Below are 11,202 nucleotides of genomic sequence, written 5' to 3'. Positions count from 1 at the left end.
ATTTTCTTTGAGCTGAGATTGCTGTTTTCATCTCAAACTTCCTTTTAGCAGAACCGTAACTCAGGTACTGGCACACTGGAGAATTCTGACCCACAGGCCAACTTTGAAGGGCTTCTTCCTACACCCTTAGCCAATACTTCAACAGATACTGGAATATATATACTGTTTAATTGATTTTATGTGAAAGATAAGATATAAGATCCTATGGTGATGGGTGACAGTACAAAGCCCTAAGATCAGACAAGACATACAGTATAAGCAGCATTTTATTGTTTTGTTTTTTAAGTCCAAAGGAGAGAAGCAATGAGGAGGAGACATGGATTTCAGCCGAGCTTTCCGTGTGTCTGTACATATGCGGAGAGCACTGTCAGTGTTACCTACTGCCACTTAATGAACCAGATGGTCCTTGAAAAGTCTCTAGACAGTGCAAAATATCTATAAACTCCAGAGAGCCTGTGTTCGAGTCTGGCCAACTGCCTGATTGCTTTCTATTGGTTTCTGTCATTGCATGGTACAAAGATGTCCGAACTCCACATTACTTTCTAGATTTTATGCCTGATTCTACTGCTATTAAAGTAACTGACTTGGAGCAGCCTAAACAGTAGGAGTGTTGTAACCAACAACAAAACCAGAGTGCATATGATTGCAATGTTTTGATATTTGGTAACGCTTTATGGAATCCGTTGTAATGCTTTTATAGAATTGTTTGCAGGGGTACATTTTAATGAACAATTCCCTCCCTCTGTTTCTGTTTCTTATTTTTTGAAAAACATGGTTAACATATGAACTACATCAGTATAACCTTGAACTATTCTATATGGGTTTTACCCGAATGGTGGTGGAATCAGGTTTAAGTGTCACACTTTTGAATGTTACTGTAGCATGCAATTTGCAATAAAAATCCAAAAATATAAACGCTAAACAGAAAAGTTGCTTCTTTCAAATGGCGGGACAGCTACAGAAACAGGTAATGGGAGTTTTAAAATCAGTAACAGTGAATTTTAAATAAAGTGAATACCGGCTTCAGGACTACCAATTACTTTCTTTCTGCATAGATGCAAGAGATTAGTTCTTTTACTGAAAAGGACAAATCTGATGATTCTGCTGCAAATACTTCCCCTTTTAAATATACTGTGACAGGACATAACTGGTCTGGGTTAAGTGCTTGGGGGTGGAGAGAGCTCTGTGGAAGCATTATAGGTGCTGGATGGCTGAGAGCTGGGCAAAAGGCTCTGTCTAAGATACAGGATGATGGGTCTCAGGGGGTGGTGTCAGGGACTCTGTAAAGTGGTGAGGGTGACCAGTGCCTGAGGGAAGGTGCTGGGTGTCTGGGGGATGCAGAGTACTAAGGTGAGATGGGTGCTGGCAGTGTGGGGGTGAAGGGCACTGAGTGGTAGGTACCTGAGAGAGGTGAGGGATGCAGGGGGCTGTGAGCTGTGTGTCTAGGGGGATGCACGGAGCTGGTGGGTGCTCAGTGTCTAGGAGGATGCAAAGAACTGGGCCGTGGATGCCTGAAAGAGGTAAGGGATGCAGGGGGCTCAGTGCTGGGCATCTAGATGGATGCAAGGGCTTGGGGGGATGGTGGATGCTGGGTGTCTAGGGGAGGCAGGAGGGATTATGTAGGAGGCAGAGTGTTGGTGTCTGAGGAAAGCAGGGGTGGGGGCAGGAGGTGGGGAGGCAGGGGTGCATCCCCTGGTCAGGAGCAGGTAGTCAGCCACAGGGACAAAACTAGAATTTTCCTGGGGGGGGAAGGCGGGGGCGAGAAGCAGGGGTGCGTGTGTGTGAATGGGATTTTCCCCCTTCACATTGCAGCAACCTCCCTCTCCCCCTCCTCTCTCGCCAGAGAGATCGGGACCTCTCCTCCCCTCCACCATGTCCCACTGTAGAGACATGAACCAGCAGGGAACTTCTCCCTTCTAGGCTAAGGTCAGGGGTGGGGGGCTTCCCCTGACTCTTACCTGCCAAGCCCAATGAGATTATCTGCAGACAGAGGCTCTGTCTTCGATGCTGCTGCTTCTCGAGCGTCAACAGCAACCAACTCAGCCATGGCTGCCATGTGCTGCTGCCGACAGCCACGCGAGAAGTGACTGGTGTTAGGGGGCTTATTCCTTCACCCACTTACTTCCTTGGTCCTTCTCGCATGAACAGAGAGCAATAATACCTGAAGTCCAAAGGTGCAAACAATTCGATGTTTATTGGGGTGAACTTCCAGGAAGCATGATTCCAGTTTCCTTCCTTAGCATCTCCCTTCCCAGCTCTGACACCAGAGAGGCTTACCTGTGTCCCTGTTCCCATTTCCCCCTTTAGCTAAACATGATTCCAATTTCCCCACCCCCATTCCCTGTTCTCATTTCCCCCTTTAGCAAAACATGATTCCAATTTCCCCACCCCCATTCCCTGTTCTCATTTCCCCCTTTAGCAAAACATGATTCCAATTTCCCCACCCCCATTCCCTGTTCTCATTTCCCCCTTTAGCAAAACATGATTCCAATTTCCCCACCCCCATTCCCTGTTCTCATTTCCCCCTTTAGCAAAACATGATTCCAATTTCCCCACCCCCATTCCCTGTTCTCATGTCCCCCTTTAGCAAAACATGATTCCAATTTCCCCACCCCCATTCCCTGTTCTCATTTCCCCCTTTAGCAAAACATGATTCCAATTTCCCCACCCCCATTCCCTGTTCCCATTTCCCACCCACTTCCTGATTGACTGCAGACTATATAGTAAAACTTGAGTTCTGCTTAGCTATACCGTAACCAATCATTTTCCTGAAATTTAACTAACCAATCCCAACATATTGTAACATGATTATGTAACCAATTATATCCCACCACCTTAATTAGTTTACACCCAGCAAAATTAATTATACAGCAGACAGGAACAATCACAGAACCAGACAGAGATTATACAGACAAACAATAGCAAAGTGGGAACTATAATGACAAAACAATACAGAAGTGAGGATTTCACATCCCAGTATTGATAAGTGAGTTCTTGCTAGACAGGATGCTATCAAACTAAGTTTCCTTTTACATTTTCTAGGCACTTCCCTTTCTCTGGAGGCGATAGGCACTATCAGGACAGGATTGTATTCCTAACAGCCCAATAGCACCTTATTTCAGTGTGACTAGTTTGGAATGTGAGGATGTGACTGTTCGCTTCCCAGCTTATGGCTGCCTCTGCTGCTTAGCCAAAGGCCTCAGCCTAAGCACAGGGCCTCAGACTGTTATAAGAGAAGGACCTTACACCGGCAGACAGTGATTTTGATTCTTTCTTTTATACCTCTAGAACTAGCCAAGTGATAAGAATACACCTAAATTCTTAGCGTATAGGCCTTTACAGACAGGCCTGAATATCTATATCCTAACAACTGGCACCTCCTCAGCTCCTCCTCCCCCCAGAGCCTGGCACCCATGCAGTGCTCATGCGCAGATGCCGCCAATTCCAAGCAAGGCTGTCTGTGCTTGACTGGAAATGAAGCCCCATCCCTAAGCCTGGGCAAAGCAGACTATCAACAGATTTAGTAAAAGCAGTGGAACACCATGAGTTGCGGGAAGTGTACAGGTATGAAATCCCCTCAGCTTGCAGAGATCTTGCCTCTGTGGTGCTGAAACTTTGGAGTCCGTGCAAATTTATGATGGAGTCCATGTTCTTTTGGACAAGGTGCCCAAACAGCAATTGAACTGACACCACTGGATGCTTGTTTTTAGAAAATGAATAATGAAGTGTGTTCCCTTCCTGTGATCTAAACATAGGGAGGCAGATCTTCCCCTAGTGTAAATTCTCATCCAGGATCTGCACCAGGAAACAGAAATGGGTATCGTGCTGTGTATTGCCCTTAACTTCAGGTTTGTTTTGGGGACAGTCCCTCTAAAACAGGGGTGGGCAAACTACGGCCCACGGGCTGCTTCTGGCCCATCAAACATTTTTATCCAGCCCTAGAGCTACCGCCAGGGAGCAGGGTCAGGGGCTTGCCCCGCTCTGCCCACCCAGTTCTCCTCAGCCCCCGACTCTTAATTCCCTTGATGAGCACCATCTTCTGGCACGCAGAGCCACACTGAGCAGGTGTGACTTCACCATGCTGTTTCTGGGATCGGAACCCCCCCAACCCCCCATGCAGAAGCATACCCAATCCCCTCCCAGTCTCCTACAGCCCCACCCTCGAGAGCCTCAAAACTGCCTAAGGGCTGCACCCATCCCAGCTAGGGTGCCTCCGTCCGTGGCAGTGCCTGGTACAGCTGCCTTGGTGTCACTGCTGGCAGGGCCCCTAGGAGTCCCCGGTACAGCCCCTGTAGAGCCCCTTCTTCCCCCGTGCCGCACCTCCTGAGTCCCCACTCCCCCCACCTCAGTAACATCCCTTATAGAGCACCCCCATGCTAAATCCCCTAGAGTCCCCCTCCCCCCCGGGCATTCATGGACCGCCATACAATTTCCATACCCAGATGCGGCCCTCAGGCCAAAAAGTTTGCCCACCCCTGCTCTAAACGAAAAGCTGATGATAACTAAGAATAAACTATCCTGAAATGTTCCATGACATTTAACTTTGAATGGACTCCTGGGGTTGCTCTTCCACTCCTTGGCATCTTGTGTAGTCCTTTGCATCTGTGAAAATTGAGTGCAAAACATTCCTGCCCTGATTTGGTAGCATTTCTGATCCACTTTGCACAGCTGTGAATGATTACACAAGGCACAAAACAATGCAGAATCAGGCCCTGATGTGAATTAATCACGCTGCAGAATTTGCACTGGGATTTTAAATACCTTAAAGGTCAGGAGTGTTTGGACCTGGGGGGTTGGCCCATTATAAAGGTAGGAGCTGTTTTCAAAACCAGATTTAGGTCCAGACTGAAAAATCTCAAAGTTCTGCGGTATTAGCTTTGTTTAGGGAACATCTCATGTCATTTGGTCTGGAAAGAGTTTAGTTCTTAACATTTCCTCCATGTGCAAGCCAAGGGCCAGATCAGTCCTCTTGTTGTTATAGTACCTTATGAAAGGTCATTAAGCTTAGGCCTTGTGGTGTCTAGACACAATGGTGATAGGCACATTAAAAATACCGTAAAAGTAAATTAGATCTGATTGTAGTAAATTAGACTGGAGAGCTGAGTTATTTTCTTTACAACAAAAAGCCCATTCAATGTTTGTGTCAGGTTTGAATATAGTTAAGAGGCCCAGTGATCAATCTGGGCCATGAAAAGAACCCTCTGGTACATCTGGTGGCAAGCAACCAATAAGAGAGTTAGTGAGGTGCTGTAAATCGGTTTATCATGTAGCAACAATCATTTGTGAAAATGTCTTTGTAGCAACAGAAGAGTCTATTTGATGGTAGCACTGAGTAATGTAAATGAGGATTAATTAATGATTTCCCACAGTGATGTTGGCAGTGATGGTGCTGTATTCGTGTAATTTAATTTCTATTGACAGGGATGCTAATGAAAATGGATACAGATGGGTGTATCTTACAGCAGGCTAGTTCTTTCACAGAAGTGATTTTGCTAACTGTTAGTTGGACTTGTTTAATGTGAAAGATGTAATGAAAGGTGACCAGTGAAAGAAAGGAAAATAATGGGGTTTATTGGCTGGTTTGTACCAACAGTCCTACTCACTTTCTATAACTACTTTTCTTAATGCTTTGAAAGATAGCTCAGAAAGAGCCACACGTAAATGGGTCGAGAGTACTGCTATGAGACTGCTGTCTTTGAAGCAAAGGGACAGAAGGAAGTTTTGGCATCAAACAAACACCTCACCCCTCCTACCTCGCTAATTTTGACATATTTTTAATTCCCTCTAATTGCTTCTTTGTTCTACGTAGTTGATTCCACAGATGGATTACTGGTTGAATCAAGATATTTCTCCTACATTTCCTCTGTTCCCAGACCCTTGTTGGCTCAACTTTGTCTTCCTGTGTTCTGGAGCTACGCATCAGCTCAAAAAGTTCTCCCCAGGGCTGATCGTACAGTCCTTACTTCAAAAGGAGTTTTACCCTTGTAAAGACTACATCAGCAGTAGCAAGAAGATGACGTGACTCCTCCTTCTGTCCATTTCGTACATTTTGAAAACGTCTCTAACCAATACGAGTGAGTGCTATACATTTGCACTTCCATAGTGCCTTCTCTTGATTTTAGTAAGAACTGTGGGTGTTCAGCACCTCTGAAAATCAAGCCCTTGGCATCTAAATTCCGGCACCCAGAAGTAAAGGATATGGGTGATCTCATGGCCACCTTAAAAGTCAGTGAGGGGTTTGCCATTGACTTCAACAGGGCCAGGATTTCACCCCATTTTTGAAAATTTGGACTGAAGTGAGTCAAGAGTAGAACCCAGATTTCCTGATTCCTCCTCCTGTGCCATAGCAGCAAGACAAAAAGCCTTTGGGAAGCCTTATGGGAAGCCCAAGAGAGTCCTGGATTGAGCTAACTTACTGGAAGCATCATTACTTAAAGACTGAGATACCTGATCATTGTCAGTTTCCTCAAGCCAATTGCTCATCAGGCTGATGCGTTTAAGGTAAGTGAGTTACCCTGTAAAGCGGCTAGCCAGGGCTCGACCCTCTCCGGGGCGGCAGGGACCCACTCCGGTTCACAACACACAGATAATGTTTGGAGAAATTAGTCCGGCCGCGGGAGTCTCCCTCGGCAGCCCTTGCAGCAACTGAAACAAGCACCGTAAGCCCGGGCCCTAGGTCAGGGCGGAGCAACCAAGTCAGTAGCTCCAGCCCTCAGGCAGGGGCTGAGCAAACAGTTCAATGTTAGCAGGCCCAGGCCTCTAAAGGACCTGGAAGAGGGGGAGATGGCCACCCATGAGTTGGGTGGCAGTGGGGACGCAGGCCCTCCCACTCCACTGCGTCCAAGCCCGGGGCCCTAGCAGTGGCAGAAGACCTGCTGCTGGGTCAGTGGGGCTCCTGGCTGCAACACATTGTCATAGGCTCTGGTAGTGCCTCAGCCAGACTACGGTAGGCTGCCTCCGGGCTACTTCCTGATTCCCCCTCTTGGGGTACTTGGGTCCAGGCGGTGTCCTCTGGGGCGTCCAGCACCATGGGTTCTTCAGGGTAGTGGGCAAGCGGCAAGTCCGTCAACTCCTCTGGGTAGCGGGCGCAGGGCAAGTCGGGCCAGTCCTGGCATGCACCTTGGGCCGCAGGGGCTTCCCAGTCGCAGGACAGACTGGAGGTGTCTGGCCTCCCCAGTGGCTGGGCCCCCAGTGAGCTCTGAGGGTGAGCTTTTATACTTCCGGGTCGCCACCTGACCATCTGAAGGGTGGGCTCAGAGCTCCCTAGCTCTGCCCACTCCGGCACCCGTATGAGCTCATCCCTCTCCGGGGTGGCGGGGAGCCACACCACCTTACCACATACCCCTACAGTTCACCCAGCGGCAAAATGGGTAGCTGGTCCATGGAGTTAGGGTAATCAAAGGCAGTCCAACATGATGCTGGCCACATCACTCCTTTGGATACCATGAGCTATGAAACTGATGTGCCTTATCACTGTGACAGAAGCAATTCCATAGATTAATGGAGGAGCTTTATGGACCACAGTTTGAGAGCTGCAAATTTTAGAAAACCTTGTGTGTCCTGGAAATTAATCTAGTACCATTACAGGGTTTGTCCTGTGTTTGTTGTTCCTTGTTTTGGATCTTTGACAAACATTTGAAAAGCCATTTACATTGTGGCGTTTACAAGGAAGTGACCGCCTGCTACCTCTCTGGTGCTGTACCATTCATGGTTGGGTTTTTTCTAACCACCTGCTGACACTTTGTCTGCTAGCTGGTAAACACCTTCACTTAAATTGTTATCCTCCTTCCAGGAGATGTGACCAGTATAACTCCTCTCACTCTGCTGGATAGATGTCAAGAACATCCACTATACCCTCAGCTTCAGAAGCACTCCCTTGTTGGTTTGATGGTAATGACAGTGTGTCACAATCCACCATCAACATTCATATCCCACATAGACTTTCTAACCATACTTCATTTGCCAAATGCTATAATTGTATGTTTTATATGTGGAGATATTAGAGGCAGGATGGCATTGTTCAGTTTACAAAATTTCACTGCCATTTCAATCTATTCTTTCATGCCTAACATGTAAACAGACAGCCTATTTAATAAGCAGTGAAATTCTGTCAATACCGGTAGTTGCTATGGAGAGAATTCTGTGCTGTGCTGTACTATTTGGTCACTATAAACAGACAAAAACGTAGGCGTTTGTGACAAAATAATCTGCCCATTTAAACACAGTGGTGCCTAGGGGTCAACCCCCTCACCCCATCATGTGGCATGGCCCTTTAAAATTTGGGGAAGTTTTGATGTATGCATAGTCCTAGGAAATAAGAGGTATTGGTAGAAAGGAAGCAGTCTTAAGCATAAGTAATATTCGGGAAAAAGTTAGTTACTGTTTCTTTAAGGGACCAGGAGCCTTGCAGAATGGGTGGGGCAAGGTTACCTTCACCTGACCAATTGGGAATGAGCTGGAGAAGGGGACTGGCATATATGCTGCCTCCTCCCTTATAGCAGGGCAGGGCAGACTAGACTAGACTAGACTAGACTAGACACCACACCACACCACACCACACCACACCACCAGGAGATGGTCTGCCTGCTGAACCCTTCTACTATGGGAGTGAAGGACTAATTTTAGGAAAAGGGCCAGGTGGAGCAGAATCTTCCTGAGTTCCTACAGCTGACCTAAATTACATCCCAGCTCCAAGAAGGACAGCTGGGGACTCCTGGCTTAAGGAGGGACAGAGAATAAAGTAGAAACTCAACTCCAGGAAAGGGGGCTGGGTAGGGTTGCCAACTCTCCAGAATTGTCCTGGAGTCTCCAGGAATTAAAGATTGTCATGTGATGAAACCTCCAGGAATACATTCAACCAAAATTGGCAACCTGAGGGCTAGGAAACCTCCTGGACAGGAGCAAGAAGCCAGCACCCAGAGTGGGTGTGAACTAGGGTGACTAATAAAGTGACTTACACTTTGCAGGAAGACTTAATCAGACCCAACAAAGGGGGTACTTTGATTTAAAGAACCCAAGGGGGCACTGACAGGACCATGAGGGGCCACAAAAGGGGGCATTTTGGGGGGCAGCGCCCCATGACAGAATTTCAGATTTATAACACAATATTCACAGAACTATATTTGAAATGCATCATAGGAGATAAGCTAAAATAATCAAAATACTCAAAAAATCTAGCAGTGAAACAATCAAAACCAAATACTTGTGAAAGTGACCATAGGAGAGTGATTCAGTGATTTAGGTAAGAGAATATGAAATTGAGGTATCAGCTGTTCAAATCCAGTAATAATGAAGTTGTTACTGTCTCATGGCAGTTTGTGAAATTAGCTGGCATTTCCAGCACAGTGCCAAGTAGATAGGGCTTCACGTCAAAGATTCACTAGCACAACTGTCACTAGTTGGCATTCTCCTTGGCCGTCCCAGCAGAGAGGGCAAGGCATGAACAGAGATGGAGAATTAACTGCTCTTTCAGCCCCAGTGGTAGTCTGTGCAGAGCAGAGTTGTGTGGGGGTGATGTCGGGTTGCTTGATCTGCCTCTGGATGTGCTGTCTTTTCTCTGCAAGGAAGAGTCCAGTCTCCAGGACTGTCAAGTCACCAATTTTTAAAGGCAGGAAATGCACTTAATATATTATGTTAAATATAAAGAAAGTAGGAGGTTAATAAGTAAAGGTGGCTGGAGTTCATAATGGCTGCGGATGTTTACCTTTCATTGGTAGAAATAGAGCATTATTTTGTGATTTGGCACAGAGGTATTTTAGCAGCCTTTAAAAGGTAAACTTGTTATTATAGCCAGCCACTTGTACTGTACAATAAGAGCTGTGAATGCATTCTGGAAGTAATGTCAAAGAGGACCAGATGGGAAATGAGCAACATTCATTCTAATTTAACAGACAGCTAACTCAGTACTTGCATCAACACATTTAGCATTTTTAGTCCGATTCCATTCAGAACAGATTTGCAATATCCCTTCCAAACTTAGGGAATGGAAGGAATGGCTAGTGCTTGGTCTGTTATCATTCTTTTTTAATTGGAAAGGTTTGTCTTTCAAAGCCAGGTGTAACTGCACTTGTACGTGTTACGCCCACAAAATCCTGAAATTGCAGCATGTGCATATGGGTCTAACTACACATTTGCATGTAAACATGAAGGCTTTTTGTGTGGCACCCCTATTATGCTTTACTTTGAATGTTTGTAATATAAAGACAGTGAAGATGCTCAATATTAGATTTAGCTTTCAAAAATGTTAACTCACATCTTTCCTATTGCAACATTGATCAAGTGGGATTAGTGGAAACCTGGAGGGGGAAAAATGGGAATTTTTCCTGAATTTGACCATCTTGTTGTTAAGCACAGACACAACTTTTTCTCCTGTATTCTTAACTATAAAAAGGAAATTAAATGCAAAGAAATCATGGACCAGATCTTGAACTTCATATTCAAATTTTATTCAGGCTTTTTATTTGGTATTTTTGACTTCAGGGGGACTCTTTTCTGAATGGATTTCAGGATCCTTGTGTTAAAGTTGTGCAGTTAAAATAAAAAAAAGTCAGAAAGGGCCAAAGGTCCCACACCAATATTAACTCAGTGTCATTTCAAAGCCTGTGTTTTATGGTGCTTTGGAGGTTTGCATTTAAAATAGGAAATCAATTACTTATTATTAGGGTTACCAGATAGCAACTATGAAAAAACGGGATGGGGGTGGGGGGTAATAGGTGCCTATCTAAGAAAAAAACAGGACATCTGGTCACCCTACTTATTATGAATAATAAAGCACAACTTTAATGTTACATTGACAAAAATATCTTCACTTAATTCTAAAATATTCTTTGTCATGGGGAAATCTATTCACATAATCAGCACCTGATACTTAGTCTAGTCTTCTTTTTAAATACTGAAGCAAAGGAAAGTCTGGAAAAAGCTGAGGTTAGATTGATCAGCCTTATAGCTTCTTGTTGCCTTAAAATCTGTGAATCTGATAACTGATAGTTCCACCTGCGGGTTGACATGGTACAAAAATGTTTTTCTTTTGATTAAAGCATCTGATTTAATGGATCGCTTTATACCCTTAGTTTTATCCTACATACTAATCCTGGGCTTCTGCTATGCTATTTTCCTGTTTTCACCAAAAATCACATTGGAAGGTGCTATATGTTACTCCAGGCCAGTAATCTGTCTGGAGACCACCACAAATCTTATTTATCT

Source organism: Lepidochelys kempii, chromosome 6 (genome assembly GCF_965140265.1).
Source record: "Lepidochelys kempii isolate rLepKem1 chromosome 6, rLepKem1.hap2, whole genome shotgun sequence".
NCBI classification, from domain to species: Eukaryota; Metazoa; Chordata; order Testudines; family Cheloniidae; genus Lepidochelys; species Lepidochelys kempii.
The sequence above is the reverse complement of the archived record's forward strand: the minus strand, read 5'-3'. Positions refer to the sequence as shown.